Raw genomic sequence first — 17,592 nt, forward strand, 5'->3', positions numbered from 1 at the left:
CATCGTCATGACCCCCGCGCTACTTTCAAGTGGGTAGCGCCAACACCACGACCGGCGCCGCTAGCGCGTATGAAAAGAAACAACAAAAATTCTTACTCGACAAGAAAGGCCCGAGGGGACTACAAATTTATTTTCCGCCAAAGAAGTCGGTGATCTTTGCCTGCGTGCGCTTTGTGAGCAACGGCCGCACCGATTTCTCGTAGGTCTGAAGTGCGTCCAGCGCGTCCAGAATAGACCGCTCTCGTCGGCGTTGTAGACGTCGCTGGGGGCATATTTTCCCAGAATGTCGGGCACGTTTTCAGACTGCCAGTCGGCGACTACAGCCATGCTTACGCTGCTCGCTTCACCGCTAAGCACTTTCCCGACGATGCCGTGTCGTTCTTTGAAGCGCGACAGCCAGCCGGGACTTGCCTTGAACTCGTTGTCGCCCAGCAAGCACGCGAAAGAGCGAGCTTTTTGTTGGAGCAGGTCTCCACTCATGGGAATACTATTCTTCGCCCGCAAATCCATAAACCAGGCGAAGGGGGCCTCTTCCATTTTGCTTTGAGGAGTGGTCTTCAGCGTTTTTTTGCGCGAGAGATTCCCCGACGAAGTGGCGCGGAGGATGTCATCTTTCCCTTTCAATATTGTGGAGAGAGTACTCGCTGGAATGCCGTGTGATGCAGCCACGTCACATTTCTTCTGTCCACTTGTCACAGCACGAATTATGTCCGCTTTCTCGTCCAGGGTAAGCCTTTTTCGTTTCTTGCAGGGCTCCACCTGCTAGTCAGGAGGGTTAGCGGCGCGCTTGCTCGCACACACCACGTCCGCGTTCACGATAGCAAGGCTAGACTGATGGAGGCCTAACAAGCTGAGCTTGACAAAGACGTGCGTTCAAAGGCACGGGGAAATCCGCACAAGAGCAAACACAGAGCACAACACACAAACGCACACACAAAAAAAAAACATGGATGGATGGATGGATACGGCTGAACCCTTTACATCGGGCGGTGGCTCAAGCCACCTAGCCATGTGTTGTGAAATTTTACTCTTGTCTTGCTTTTAGCCACCAATCAGATAACCTTCGCTTGGTTACTTCTAACCTCCTAAAATCCACTTTCCCTTCACTATCCCTAAACCCCAATGCCTTGGGTAAGTCAGCCCCGCTGCCTTCCACTGTAGGGTGAAGCCCTTTACAGAAAAGTATCAAGTGTTCAGCTGTTTCCTCCTCCTCTCCGCACGCAATGCACAAAGTGTCTATCTCCTGGTACTTGACTCTATACGTCTTAGTCCGCAAAACTCCAGTCCTGGCCTCAAACAACAAAGAACTTCCCCTACAATTATCATAGATATTTTCTTTGACAATTTCCTGTTTAAAGGTCCGGTATGTTTCTAGTGCCGATTTCGTCAGCATCCCTGTTTTCCACAAAGCTCTCTCTGTTCCTTTAACCTTTCTCTTAACCGATAATTGCTGATTTGCCCCCTTACTGCTGTCCAGATATTTGCTTGTCAATTTTCTAGTTCGCTTTCTCCATTTCGTGTCAACATTCTTTATATACAGGTATCTGAAAACTTTCCTAGCCCACCGCTTTTCCTCCATCTTTCTCAATCGCTCCTCAAATGCTATCTTACTGCTAGCTTATCTGCTCTCGAACGCGGCCCATCCCATATCACCCTGTACCCCCTGATTTGGTGTATTGCCATGTGCTCCCAAAGCTAACCTCCCTACTCCCCGTTGCCTAATTTCCAGCCTTGCTTGAACATCTGGCCTCATACACAGGATCGCATTCCCGAAAGTCAGGCTAGGGACCATCACCCCTTTCCAGATCCCTCTTACCACCTCATACCTATTGTAATTCCACAGTGCCCTATTTTTCATGACAGCTGCATTCCTACTAGCTTTATTCATTACATATTTTTCATGCTCTGTCAGATACTCAACACTGTTATTTATCCAGACCCCAAGATACTTGTACTCATTCACTACTTTTAGCACGAACTCCTGTATTCTATGCTCGCCGCCCTCTTCATTAAATGTCATGACTGCAGATTTTTCCTTACTATACTTGAAGCCTAATCTATCTCCCTCTGTACTGCATATGTCTAACAACTTCTGCAGGTCTTCCTTGTTGTCAGCCATTATCACTATATCGTCCGCATATATTAGTCCCGGTAATGTCTGTTTAATCAATTCCCCTTGCTTGAAAAAAGATAGGTTGAAACCTAGTCCGCTCCCCTCTAGCTTGGCCTCCAAACCTTGCAGGTACAACATGAACAACAAAGGGGACAGAGGACATCCTTGTCTAAGCCCCCGCTGTATCTCTACAGGCCCTGATACATTTTTTTCCCATTTTATGAGCACTCTGTTACCTCTATATATATCTTTTAAAAGATTAATTACTCCATTTTCCACATCCAATGTGCCCAATATGTCCCACAAATGCTCCTGAGTAACGTTGTCATAGGCTCCCCTAATATCCAGAAATGCTAGCAATAAGGGCCTATGTTCCTTTTCCGCAATTTCTATACACTGTGTCAATGAAAATAGATTGTCCTCCAACCTCCTTTGTTTCCGGAACCCATTCTGTAGTTCCCCTAACACCCCCTCGTTCTCCACCCAAGCCTGCAGTCTATCCTTTATAATTTGCATCACCACCCTGTAAACCACAGATGTCACTGTTATGGGGCGATAGTTACTTACGTCTGCTTTGTCCCCCTTTCCCTTATATATCATGTTCATTCTACTTAATCGCCATTCATCGGGAACTTTCTCATGCACTAGCATTTTGTTCACTACCTGTATTAATGTTTGCTTGGATTTTGGTCCTAACTTCTTTATCAACATAATCGGGATACCATCTGGTCCTGTTGATGTGCCACTAGGAACCTTCTTCTCTGCCCTTTCCCACTCTCCTTGCTCAAGTGAAGCTATTGCTGTAACCGGTCTATCCTCCTTCGATAAATTATGTGCCACGTGCTTTGCTGAAAATTTTTCCGTCATCCTTGTTCCTATGTGTTTTATTGCTTCGTCCCCTTCTAGTCGAATACCCTCATCTGTAACAATAAACCTTTGTTCTAGCCTAGTTTTATTACTCATTGCATTTAGATGTTTCCAGAATTTTTGGGCTGCTTTTCTATCCTTTTTATTTACTTTTGACATCCATTGGGCACCCTTTCTTCTAATTTTCTCATTAATCAAATAGGATGCGTCCCTTCTACACTTTATGAAGGTATCCCATTTTCTGTCTACTTCGGGTTTTGGTTCCCCCCTCTTCTTGGAATATCTGTGTTCCCTGGATGCTTCCTTGCGCTTTTCTATTGCCCTCTTGACCTCCTCATCCCACCAACTCTTGGGTTTGCATCTTTTCCCTTTTAGCTTTACTCGCACCTTAGCTAGCTCTAGCTCCAGTAATCGAGTTAATTTGGTATAAGTCCATTCTGTTTCACTATCCTCAAAAATTACTTTCTCGATTTGTTTGGCTGCTACTTCCAATTGCTTTTCTGAGTAAAAATTTCCCCCTGATTGTTTATCTTGATTCAGTCCTACATTGCTTTTTCTTCTGAAGCTCAACTTGATACGCTTGTGGTCACTACCTAGACTTCTGGAACCATCTTCATCTATGCTCATTACCCCTACACGCGAACTGCAACAGTGCCATCTATGAAATGTGGCACGAAACTTTTTTACTGCTGGCGCCATCTCGTGAGGTCGACTCAAAATTAAAACTCGTTTTGCGCCGCGCAGTTTGAAAAAAGCGACGGGATGAAGATGCTCCGCGCTGTTACCGCTGACTCGCAATCAATAAATTTTGGGGTGCTGTCTACAAAATAGACCAAAAATTAACACTTTTTCACCTTTATTTCTCGAAAAAAGGTTCGTTAAATCGGGACAGATCACGGAATCGGTTTCGTTATTTCGGGTTAGTCAAAGCATTGAACCCTATGGGCGTCTGAGGGGGAATTAGGATACCTTCGTTAAATCGAGATTTTCGTTAAATCGAGTTTTGATTGTATATGAGCTCACACATGTACATGCATGAATGGTTCAATAAGTATACTTGTGTCTCACCAATAGGAGCAGCAGCTACAGGTTATTTGATCAACACAGCCAACAGGCTCTTTATTTGACCGGCAGCTAATGATGTATTGGACCGGTTGATATTTCTACAACTCCTATTGAAAGTCAAATAAAGCCAATAGAATTCAAATAGGACTCGTATCAGGCCAATAAGAATCTGGTATTGGGCCAGTGCAAATCTCGGTAGAGCATTTTTGCTAAGGACCTGTTTATCATCTTTTATCTCCATTTGCCTGTGACTTCTGGCTTTGACTTCTGGCGTTTATTGGTTTTAGCTGTGCACACCCTGTCGTGCCATGCCGGGGGAGATATGTAACGTGAGTGCTTGGTGGGGGGTATGCATTCTATATTTTGAGTCAACTTTTTTCTGACCATCAAGAAGTGGAGAGGGGGTGGGTCGACGTACAAGTGGCAGTACTTGGTACACATTGCTCATTACGACCTTGCAGAATTTTTTAAGATGTATTCGCGAAATCTCCGTGTAATTTGCATACTTCCTTTTTGAAGAACTAATTTAAAGAAAAAAAAATGCGCAAATTATGCAGGTAAATACAGGATGTTGGCATGGAAACAGCAGAGTAATTTTGCAGTTTGCGCGCTGGAACGAAATAAAGTGCAGCAAACTGTGCAACTGGAGTAGTAGATGGTTTTTGTTATAGACATAGCAAAATAGTTGCACTCTAGAAGTATGTGTGCACTGAGCTCCAGTGGCCTCTAGCTGTTGTCGTAAATATTTTAAATCAGTCTGTAGGAAAAACAGCGCAAAAAACACAGGACTAAGAAAGACAGACAGACACGAGCAATGACTAACATCAGAGTGTATTTAGTTTGAGAGCGAAATAAATACACTGAAAAAATGACTGATGCACAGGCGCGGAAAAGGAAAAAAACAACAACGTCAAGGCAAGGGCACCAAGCTCGTCAGTCTGAGTTTAGATAGTTCAGCTTCTGGCGTGATAATGAAACAGAAGGTTTGCTGGCACATGAAATCCCTTGCGCACGATGACAAGGGCTTCATAGATTTTCTTTGTGCGTTGCTCGGGATAGCACCTGAGAATTTTGCACTGTTCAAAAAGGGGGACGCTGTTCTCGCACGATTTATAGGGTACGACGAGGTTGCTTTTGGGAACAATGTCCTCCAAGGATGAGGCGTGCTCCCTGAGGCAATCATTTATACAGCACCCCGTCTGACCAACATACGAGGCTCCGCAAGAAAAGAGCACCTCATAAATTACCTAGGTACAGCAATCAACAAATTGCTTCTCATGCCTTTTGCTGCATACAACCCTTCGGGGGCATAGACGCTGCAGTTTGCATGGGTGTTGTGTATGTATAGGGGGCGCTACCCATCATTCATCTCATCTGTATATAAGCGACAGTCATCGGAATAAAGGGGCGTTCCTGATACCCCGTCGAGGTAGTCTCGCTTGGTTCCTCGGCGCTTCGCGCCACCATAATGGGGCACTAAGCATCATATGTACTCCCACTCTGCGCGGAACGCGCTTAAGTTTTTGTGAGAACTGGTGAACATATGGGATGACTGCAACTTCCTGTCTATTCCTTTGTTCAAATCTTTTGCAGTTCATAGGATTTCGGCAGTCTTTCAATAATTCTTCAGCAACACTGTGCAAAACATATTTTGGAAATCCAGCTGACTCCAACCGTTCGATCTGTGCGAGGAAACTTTCCTACACTCAGTGTTTGCACGACCTGGTGATGGCATTGTTGATGACTTTTGAGGCGACCTGCCGTTTGACGATCTTAGAGTGCTCGGAGGTGTACGGCAGAAAACTTTGGCGAGCACAAGGCTCATAGCGCCAGCAGAGGTGCTCGTGTTTTTTGCGCTGTTTTTCCTACAGAATGTCTCACCAACTTGCCCAACGATACACCTTGGTTTTGAACCAACTTGATGTACACTGCCTATTCTCATGGAACCAAAGGAGTGCAACAAGAACAAAACCAAGCAAGCATATCAGATGGCCGGACTTGGAAAAACACTGGCTGATCCACCAGACATACTCAGGAGAAAGAAGTGTGCAGGGTCCATCCGGCGCACCATTAGCCACAGCCTAAAATCAAAAGTGGCTGCTGTAGTTGGACATCAAGTAGTGCTTGCTAATAGTATTCTCTTCACTTGAAGAATAGTGCCTGCCTGGCACATGGCAACTGAGTGATCTCTCTGATCAAGCCTTGCTGCACCATTCCACACCTGGCGGGGTGAGCACGCCACCGTATGAGATGCAACACTGCAAACAGCCGCACTTTTCTTCCTGAAGGGTCAGCTATCGCAGCGTGACAAGATCCCCAGAACGGACACTTGGTGCTACCCGAAGATAAGGGCATTTTATAACCACTACTGTTTAAGGGGCTCAAAAAGGGGTTTTCAGTAAAGATGCAGTATGTCTGGGATGCTAAAGGATGCCACTTGAAAAATGTCCTCTAGCAAGGATTTTTTCAATGCATTTTGCAGAAGCCGAGTTATCTGTAGCCAAAAGTGTAATTTAAGCATCTTTGTGCCTTTCCTCATCATCTTTTACATTCTGAAAGGTCGGTGCTCTTCCACTGGTCCTCCCCCCCACCACACATTCTGGGGAGGGGGGTTCCTGACTCATCGGAGCGAAACTGCTGACTGGCTAAGGCCATGGCAGCCGTGTGTATTCTTCTGAAAGAATCTAACAAATAGGCATCTCTGGACATGAAAGAGAGGAGGCAGCGAGCACGAAAAAGTTGCTGGAAAGGGCTCGCCAACATTCGTGTGCTATTGTGGGTTGTCTAAAGTGACCAGACATGTATTATTTGGCTCAGGTGTTCATGACAACCCAATGCAGGGATTGAGCGAGTTTGTGCACTTTCTCAGAAGAGCCCCTTCAATGCTTCTTGTTACAAAGGGCACCAATATTGTGTCTCTTCCCATGGAAAGCCGTGTGCGAGTTGTGCCACGGCTGTTGCTTTTGGGGCACTCGCCTAGTTGAGCAGATCGTGATGGTACCCATGTCAAGGTGTCAGAATAATGTTGGTTGTGATTCCTGCATTGACAAGAATTCAGTTGATTGAAATACCTAATCGCATTCCTATTGTTCTCTTGATGTCCACGGCCACAACAACATCACAGACACTGCCAACCTGAAATTTCGCCATGGATGCTTAACTGTGCAAAAAAGGGACCCTAGTTGCAATCCACCTTTCTTGTCCTTGCAAACAAGCGAGAGTTGCAAGCATTCTATCCCACTATGCAATTGAATGGAATCATACCTAACGTTCCATCATCAGTATATAGTTTTGAATGAAAAACCTTCGAATATATCACCGGTTCTTTCGGGTGTTCCACAAGGTTCAGTTTTGGGCCCCCTATTGTTTCATATTTTCATAAATGATATTGTAGATGAACACAATGTGAAAATTAGGCTTTATACTGACGATTGCATATTGCACTCTGTGGTGAATTCCAATACTAACCAGAATACAGAACTAGATCATCTGATGCAATGGTGCAAAACATGGCAGATGACTGTACTACGAGAAAAGTCTTTTACTATCTCTAACACACAAGAAACAACGCGTCTTCTTTGACTACACCGCAAATGGAAATCTATTGACACTTGTTTCTGATTTTAAGTACCTTGGTCTGGATATATGTGAAAGTCTTCATTGGGACCGCCACGTTTCCACGACATCCAACAACGCGTTGTCAAAATTGCACTACTTCAAGAGGGTGCTTCGGGATGCCTCCAGTAGCACGAAGCTACTGGCATTTAAATATTACCCTAATGTCACCCATACACAGGTGTTAACCTTCACAAAGTGGAAAGGGTGCAGAGTAAGGCCGTTAGGCTTAATTTAATAATGATGGCAAAGCATCAATTTCTGAGCTCACAATAAAAGAAGGTGGCAATGTACAGTGCAAATAAAGACGAGGACACAAGGAAGACAGATGGAACACATGAGCGCTGGCTTGCAACAGTTTATTTCGGAACTCAGACCTCTATTTATAGCTGAAAAACCAGGCAATTATCACACATGCGCAGTAGGCGACCCATTCATATGTTGGCGCAAATATAACCGCTCCTTACTAGTAATAGCAATATATGGCCTGGCCACGCAGGACCCACCCAGCCGGTCTATCATTTCAGCCTCTATAATCTCTCGAGTCAGTTGGCAACTTTTTTCGGCGATAACAGAGCAGTCTTGGTAAGCGGCTGACACATGATACCTTCATCTGAATCGCTATCATTTTCATCTTTACCGTTTTTCTTACATTTCCTACAGTGTGCGTCCAGAAACCCTCCTCGCCATTCAGACACATTATTGCAATGCTCTCGGAGGCAGTCGTTCAAACATCTACCACTTTGTCCTACATAGCTCTTCCCACATTTCAAAGGGATGCTGTATAGACAATCGAATGCATACATTCTACGAACTTTGTTCGTTGCTTCTTTTTGCAGTTCTGATCCTTTGAATCACTGGCCCTGGACAGTCTGCATAATTTTTGCAGCTTATCGGGGGCAGAAAAAAGAACTTTTACGTTCCCCTGTTCGCCGATCTTTTTTAGGGGATGGGACAGGCCATGAATGTACGGGATCACAGCAATCCATTTTGTTGAAGGCGGTAGTGACGTACGAGTCTCTTTTGAGCACAGGTGCTTAAGAAGGGTTTCCGCGACACTGATCAAAACATGAATGGGATACCCTGCGGCTCTGAGACGAAGGATCTGTTCACTGAAGCTAGCAGCCATTCCCTCAGGACTAGATTTACAAAGCGCATTTTTCAAGCATAACCCTACAATTCCTCTCTCTACCAGTTTGGAATGCGCAGAGCCAAATGGAAGCAGTGGCTTGTTAGCGCGTGGCTCGTACTTCCAGTAGATCTGTGTGTCACGAAATGAAAGCCTGATATCCAGAAATCGAATACTCTCATCAGAAGGCATCTCATGCGTTAATTCTAGAGGCGACAAACCTGCATGTAAGAAGGTCAGTGTGTTAGTAGCTAGCACTTCAAAAGAGTCCGAACTGCAGTCAAGGAATATTAGAAAATCATCAACATACCTAAAAATCTTGGCTACTTTAAAATTTGGTAGGCAGCTACAAAGGGCTCTGTCAAGATGAGCTAAGAACAACTAAGAACCAGGGCAATACAGGAGCCAATACAAATTCCCTCCTTCTGCAGATATGGGTGGCCATCCCATTGGATAAAAGTTGACCGAAGATAAAACCTAAGAAGCCACTGCTTGACATTCCGGTTTCATTCATAAAAGCTAAGTTTCCGAATATATCAATACAGTCCAGGACACAAGAGAGCAAGCCTGACTGTGGCAATGAATAGAAAAGATCCTCTATGTTTACTGAAAACGCCCTGAGGTTCCTATGCGGTGAACACTCAAGGTAATTTAAGACGGCCTCAGAGTTCTTGACTTGGAAAAGGTCTTCAATGAGTAACAGGTCGAGCTTTTTCTGAAGAAACATCGCAATGGACTTTTGCCAAGTGCCATTTTCTGAGACAATTGTCCTGAAAGGGGTGTCAACCTTATGTGTTTTGATGCTAAAAAAGACCAAGAAAGTCACGGCGACTTGCTTCTGTACTGTTACTAACTTTTTCTAACTTCAGCTTAGTACAGAGCTGTTTTGCTTGAGTTTTAACCTTTGACATAGCTAAGTTCTTGCTGGGATTAAAGGCATTCGAAATTGCTTCTAAGGCTTTGACCTTAAAAAACCCGTAAGACAGCACAGCAAAGCCCCCCTCCTTGTCAGCGGGTAGAACACAAAGAGTACAGAAGCAAGTCGCCGTGGTTTTCTCGAGGTCTTTTTTAGCGTCAAAACACATAAGCTTGAAACAACCCCTTTCAGGACAATTGTCTCAGAAAATGGCACTTGGTAAAAGTCTATTGCCATGTTTCTTCAGAAAAAGCTCGACCTGTTACGCATTGAAGACGCTTTCTAAGTCAAGAACTCTGAGGCCGTCTTGAATTACCTTGAGTGTTCACCGCATAGGAACCTCAAGGCGTTTTCAGTAAACATAAGGATCTTTTCTATTCATCGCCACAGTCAGGCTTGCTCTCTTGTGTCCAGGACTGTATTGATATATTCGGAAACGTAGCTTTTATGAATGAAACTGGAATGTCAAGCAGTGACCTCCTAGAACTTCTTAGGTTTTACCTTCGGTCAACTTTTATCCAATGGGATGGCCACCCATATCTGCAGAAGGAGGGAATTTGTATTGGCCCCAGTATTGCCCTGGTTCTTAGTGGTTCTTAGCTCATCTTGACAGTGCCCTTTGTAGCTGCCTGCCAAATTTTAAAGTAACCAAGATTTTTAGGTATGGTGATGATTTTCTAATATTCCTTGACTGCAGTTCGTATTCTTTTGAAGTACTAGCTACTAACACACTGATCTTCTTACGTACAGGCTTGTCGCTGATCTGACGCACGTAGGGAATCGCAGCACGTTTTATCTTTTTTGTCAGCTGTTGTGCTCCTCGTGTGTAGGTGGCTTTCTTGGTGACTTTGCTGGTAAAATTTCTAGGGTAGCCGTTTCGCTCAAGATCGTGCTGTATAAGCTTCATCTCGTTGCCAAGGCTGACCGGGTCGGAACAGATGTTTTTAGCACGGTTGACAAGTGACGCAACCACTGAACGCTTGTGAGCCATAGGATGAGCGGAATCAAAATCCAGGTATCTCCCCGTGTGCGTTGCTTTTCGGAAGACGCTGAAGGCTAACCGATGCGCATCACGTTTGACGAGCACATCCAAGAACGGGATCATGCCGTTCGCTTCCTCTTCCAAAGTGAAATTTATGGATGGCTCTACGGCATTCAGGTGTTCAAGGAAGCTGTGAATGTGCTGCTTGTTTAAAATGCAAAAGCAGTCATCAACATACCTCAGAAACACCTTTGGACGATGTGTGAACGAGTTCAGGGCTTTCTGTTCAATAGACTCCATTGTCAGGTTGGCAGCCGTGACTGAAATGGACGCTCCCATTGCGGTTCCTAAGCAGAAATGAAGCAATTCGCTGATCTCGCTGACGTTCAACGGCGTGCGATCGGGAAATGAGGGGTCGCTTTTTATGAGCTCCTTGCAGGTTTCCACAGCAAGATCGACCGGGACACTTGTGAACAGGGAACATACATCAAAGGACACGAGCACATCGCTTTCTTCGAGGACGACATCCTTGACTTTTTCAATAAAGTCTTGGAAATTGTTGATGTGCGTCGCAGTTTGTCCCACCAACGGAGCCAACACTTTGTGCAGATAACCGGATAGACGGAAAAGAGGCGACCTGGTGAAATCCACGATTGGCCTTAGCGGAGTACCACTTTTGTGAATTTTCGACAAGCCATATATTGCCGGAGCGGATCCGTTAGTGCAAAGAAGCCTGTAGTACAGTTTTCTTTGAGAAGGCGGAAGACCACTGAATATGTCAGACAGGATCACTTGCAAGCGGGACTGTATTTTGGACGTAGGGTCCTTACTGAGCTTGCAGTAGGTTGTCGCGTCCTCGAGCATCTCTGACATTTTTGAGTGGTACGCAGACCGGTCAAGCACAACAGTCACATTTCCTTTGTCTGCGGGCAGAATTGCAATATCTTCCTTCTTCCTCAGCGACTCGAGGGCCTTCCGTTCACCTTCGGAAAGAATGTGCTCATGGTGCTGTTTCCGCATTCCTTTAAGAACACCGATCGCATTCATTCTGACATCTTCTTGTACGTCTTTATCAAGAAGACTAATGGCTCTTTCCACAGCGCAAATCATCTTCCGTGTATCCGGCGGCTTCCCCTGATTGAAATTCAAGCGTCGGCTTAGCACCATTTCTTCGGTGGCACTCGTGGTGTACGACGACAAGTTTTTAACCTTGAAGACTGGTCCTCTAGACTCGTTCCTTTTTTCCCCCAGCAAAGTGCATAGTTTGCTTCTTTGCGAAACTTCGTGCTTTTCTGTTGTGCGCCTCGCTTCTTGGTTGGCAGCTAGTTGTACCTCCGCGTAGATTTCTGGCATGCGGAACTCTAGTTGCCGCTTCGCAAAAAAAGCCTCCTGTTGTAGGCGCTTCAAGGTGCACTTACATTCATCGATGCGGGCTTGTACAAGCTGTCGCTCTGCCTTCGTCACGACGTGGCGTCCAAAGGCGGTGTTCACAGGTCGACGAAGCTTCAGTGATCTTGGGGTCACGTTGTTCGATTTGCACTCCAGGCTGAAGCGCAAGTGGGTGCTGAAGGCTGCTAGGCGTGCAGAGAGGCTTATGAAGCGCCTTATTCCTGTGACAGCTTGTTGACCAAATTGATGGCGAATATCTACATAGTCCAAGGTTCGACGGAACACCGTCTGGTCAGGGCGAAGCATGATTTATTCACATATGAAAATTGGGTCACTGACCAAGTCGAAAGATGAAAAATGACGTTTTGGGTCCCATACGGGGCCCTTGTTCACAATGAGGCTGTCACAGAAGAAGGAATGGTTATATACGCTTCAGAATCTTCTGCAATCTTTTCACGTAGATAGGATGTAGCGTGCCCTGATTCTTGTTTAGCGTGTTGGCCGTTGTCTGGATGATTAGGGATTCTAGATGAAGTCTTGCAGATAGGTTTCTTTCCGTCGCCAAGATTTCCAACTCATCCCAGCCAATCTCGTGGCCAGTGGACAGCACGTGCTCTGCAACTGCATTTTTTGCTGCGCGCTTGTTTCTGACGTCGCCCTGGTGCTCCTTCATGCGCCGCTGGAAGTTCCCGGTTTCCCCAATGTAGACGGAGGGGCAGTCGCTGCAAGGGATCCTATAAACAACGCCAGGGAACTTGGCACGTGGTAGCGGGTCCTTCACGTTGACCACATCGGCTTGCAGTTTGCTAGTTGGCACGTGTGCAATGTGCACTTCGTGTTTACGGAAAATCCTAGAAAGGGCCTCGCTGATCTGACGCACGTAGGGAATCGCAGCACGTTTTATCTTTTTTGTCAGCTGTTGTGCTCCTCGTGTGTAGGTGGCTTTCTTGGTGACTTTACTGGTAAAATTTCTAGGGTAGCCGTTTCGCTCAAGACCGTGCTGTATAAGCTTCATCTCGTTGCCAAGGCTGACCGGGTCGGAACAGATGTTTTTAGCACGGTTGACAAGTGACGCAACCACTGAACGCTTGTGAGCCGTAGGATGAGCGGAATCAAAATCCAGGTATCTCCCCGTGTGCGTTGCTTTTCGGAAGACGCTGAAGGCTAACCGATGCGCATCACGTTTGACGAGCACATCCAAGAACGGGATCATGCCGTTCACTTCCTCTTCCAAAGTGAAATTTATGGATGGCTCTACGGCATTCAGGTGTTCAAGGAAGCTGTGAATGTGCTGCTTGTTTAAAATGCAAAAGCAGTCATCAACATACCTCAGAAACACCTTTGGACGGTGTGTGAACGAGTTCAGGGCTTTCTGTTCAATAGACTCCATTGTCAGGTTGGCAGCCGTGACTGAAATGGACGCTCCCATTGCGGTTCCTAAGCAGAAATGAAGCAATTCGCAGATCTCGCTGACGTTCAACGGCGTGCGATCGGGAAATGAGGGGTCGTATGGGACCCGAAATGTCATTTTTCATCTTTCGACTTGGTCAGTGACCCAATTTTCATTTGTGAATAAATCATGCTTCGCCCTGACCAGACGGTGTTCCGTCGAACCTTGGACTATGTAGATATTCGCCATCAATTTGGTCAACAAGCTGTCACAGGAATAAGGCGCTTCATAAGCCTCTCTGCACGCCTAGCAGCCTTCAGCACCCACTTGCGCTTCAGCCTGGAGTGCAAATCGAACAACGTGACCCCAAGATCACTGAAGCTTCGTCGACCTGTGAACACCGCCTTTGGACGCCACGTCGTGACGAAGGCAGAGTGACAGCTTGTACAAGCCCGCATCGATGAATGTAAGTGCACCTTGAAGCGCCTACAACAGGAGGCTTTCTTTGCGAAGCGGCAACTAGAGTTCCGCATGCCAGAAATCTACGCGGAGGTACAACTAGCTGCCAACCAAGAAGCGAGGCGCACAACAGAAAAGCACGAAGTTTCGCAAAGAAGCAAACTATGCACTTTGCTGGGGGAAAAAAGGAACGAGTCTAGAGGACCAGTCTTCAAGGTTAAAAACTTGTCGTCGTACACCATGAGTGCCACCGAAGAAATGGTGCTAAGCCGAGGCTTGAATTTCAATCAGGGGAAGCCGCCGGATACACGGAAGATGATTTGCGCTGTGGAAAGAGCCATTAGTCTTCTTGATAAAGACGTACAAGAAGATGTCAGAATGAATGCGATCGGTGTTCTTAAAGGAATGCGGAAACAGCACCATGAGCACATTCTTTCCGAAGGTGAACGGAAGGCCCTCGAGTCGCTGAGAAAGAAGGAAGATATTGCAATTCTGCCCGCAGACAAAGGAAATGTGACTGTTGTGCTTGACCGGTCTGCGTACCACTCAAAAATGTCAGAGATGCTCGAGGACGCGACAACCTACTGCAAGCTCAGTAAGGACCCTACGTCCAAAATACAGTCCCGCTTGCAAGTGATCCTGTCTGACATATTCAGTGGTCTTCCGCCTTCTCAAAGAAAACTGTACTACAGGCTTCTTTGCACTAACGGATCCGCTCCGGCAATATATGGCTTGCCGAAAATTCACAAAAGTGGTACTCCGCTAAGGCCAATCGTGGATTTCACCAGGTCGCCTCTTTTCTGTCTATCCGGTTATCTGCACAAAGTGTTGGCTCCGTTGGTGGGACAAACTGCGACGCACATCAAGAATTCGCAAGACTTTATTGAGAAAGTCAAGGATGTCGTCCTCGAAGAAAGCGATGTGCTCGTGTCCTTTGATGTATGTTCCCTGTTCACAAGTGTCCCGGTCGATCTTGCTGTGGAAACCTGCAAGGAGCTCATAAAAAGCGACCCCTCATTTCCCGATCGCACGCCGTTGAACGTCAGCGAGATCAGCGAATTGCTTCATTTCTGCTTAGGAACCGCAATGGGAGCGTCCATTTCAGTCACGGCTGCCAACCTGACAATGGAGTCTATTGAACAGAAAGCCCTGAACTCGTTCACACATCGTCCAAAGGTGTTTCTGAGGTATGTTGATGACTGCTTTTGCATTTTAAACAAGCAGCACATTCACAGCTTCCTTGAACACCTGAATGCCGTAGAGCCATCCATAAATTTCACTTTGGAAGAGGAAGCGAACGGCATGATCCCGTTCTTGGATGTGCTCGTCAAACGTGATGCGCATCGGTTAGCCTTCAGCGTCTTCCGAAAAGCAACGCACACGGGGAGATACCTGGATTTTGATTCCGCTCATCCTACGGCTCACAAGCGTTCAGTGGTTGCGTCACTTGTCAACCGTGCTAAAAACATCTGTTCCAACCCGGTCAGCCTTGGCAACGAGATGAAGCTTATACAGCACGGTCTTGAGCGAAACGGCTACCCTAGAAATTTTACCAGCAATGTCACCAAGAAAGCCACCTACACACGAGGAGCACAACAGCTGACAAAAAAGATAAAACGTGCTGCGATTCCCTACGTGCGTGAGATCAGCGAGGCCCTTTCTAGGATTTTCCGTAAACACGAAGTGCACATTGCACACGTGCCAACTAGCAAACTGCGAGCCGATGTGGTCAACGTGAAGGACCCGCTACCACGTGCCAAGTTCCCTGGCGTTGTTTATAGGATCCCTTGCAGCGACTGCCCCTCCGTCTACATTGGGGAAACCGGGAACTTCCAGCGGCGCATGAAGGAGCACCAGGGCGACGTCAGAAACAAGCGTGCAGCAAAAAATGCAGTTGCAGAGCACGTGCTGTCCACTGGCCACGAGATTGGCTGGGATGAGGTGGAAATCTTGGCGACGGAAAGAAACCTATCTGCAAGACTTCATCTAGAATCCCTAATCATCCAGACAACGGCCAACACGCTAAACAAGAATCAGGGCACGCTACATCCTATCTACGTGAAAAGATTGCAGAAGATTCTGAAGCGTATATAACCATTCCTTCTTCTGTGACAGCCTCATTGTGAACAAGGGCCCCGTATGGGACCCGAAACGTCATTTTTCATCTTTCGACTTGGTCAGTGACCCAATTTTCATTTGTGAATAAATCATGCTTCGCCCTGACCAGACGGTGTTCCGTCGAACCTTGGACTATATCTACTGGAAGTACGAGCCACGCGCTAACAAGCCACTGCTTCCATTTGGCTCTGCACATTCCAAACTGGTAGAGAGAGGAATTGTAGGGTTATGCTTGAAAAATGCGCTTTGTAAATCTAGTCCTGAGGGAATGGCTGCTAGCTTCAGTGAACAGATCCTTCGTCTCAGAGCCGCAGGGTATCCCACTCATGTTTTGATCAGTGTCGCGGAAACCCTTCTTAAGCACCTGTGCTCAAAAGAGACTCGTACGTCACTACCGCCTTCAACAAAACGGATTGCTGTGATCCCATACATTCATGGCCCGTCTCATCGCATAAAAAAGATCGGCGAACGGGGGAACGTAAGAGGTATTTTCTCTGCCCCCGATAAGCTGCATAAATTATGCAGACTGTCCAGGGCCAGTGATTCAAAGGATCAGAACTGCAAAAAGAAGCAACGAACAAAGTTCATAGAATGTATGCATTCGATTGTCTATACAGCATCCCTTTGAAATGTGGGAAGAGCTATGTAGGACGAAGCGGTAGATGTTTGAACGACTGCCTCCAAGAGCATTGCAATAATGTGTCTGAATGGCGAGGAGGGTTTCTGGATATCGTGTGTCAGCCCACTTACCAAGACTGCTCTGTTATCGCCGAAAACAGTTGCCAACTCACTCGAGAGGTAATAGAGCCTGATATGATAGACAGGTTGGGTGTGTCCTGCGTGGCCAAGCCATCTATTGCTCTTACTGGTAAGCAACTGCTATATGCATTTGCGCCAACATATGAATGGGTCACCTACTGCGCATGTATGATAATTGCCTGGTTTTTCAGCTATAAATACTGGTCAGAGTTCCAAAATAAACTGTTGCAAGTCAGCGTTCGTGTGTTCAATCTGTCTTCCTTGTGTCGTCTTTATTTGCGCTGTACATTTCCATCATGAATCACCAACATGTCCAGACTGCCACCTTAGTAAAAAGAAGGATTAAGTCAAATTTCTGAAAGAAATATAATTTGTTGTTTAAGCTTCATGTTTAAAAAGATTAAAGGCCAATTGAATTTTGACAGTTCAGAGTACATCACTTTTTTCTCTGGCTATGCTACATGAAACCGCCACGCCCTCACTCTGCTCTCTTTTCATGCCAAAATCAATGTGTTTAAATACTCTTTCTTTGCTTACAAAGTAGTTGATTTGAACAAACTAGATGACTTAATAATCCAACAAAAAAATATTGAAAAATTCTTTTCTTTCGTTCAGGCATAACACTTCTGTTTGCTTATATTCTTGGCTTGTATAGCTGCTTGATTGCTTGGCTCGTAAATTTGTGTATTTTTCAGATTTGTGTGTTTTTGCCATTGTCACTGTATTTAGTTCCTCCCGGCAACAACCACCTAAAGGGTTGGCAGTATTCCAAGTAAATAAATAATAATTA

The 17,592-nt window shown here is 45.9% G+C and overlaps 1 protein-coding gene across 4 annotated transcripts in view; it reads left to right on the forward strand.

Moving 5' to 3' along the window:
* Positions 1 to 17,592, forward strand: part of LOC144106925 (uncharacterized) — a 618,131-nt gene that overhangs the window by 535,821 nt on the left and 64,718 nt on the right. The gene's annotated exons all lie outside the window — the stretch shown is intronic.

Source organism: Amblyomma americanum, chromosome 10 (assembly GCF_052857255.1).
Source record: "Amblyomma americanum isolate KBUSLIRL-KWMA chromosome 10, ASM5285725v1, whole genome shotgun sequence".
In the NCBI taxonomy this organism is placed as follows: domain Eukaryota; kingdom Metazoa; phylum Arthropoda; class Arachnida; order Ixodida; family Ixodidae; genus Amblyomma; species Amblyomma americanum.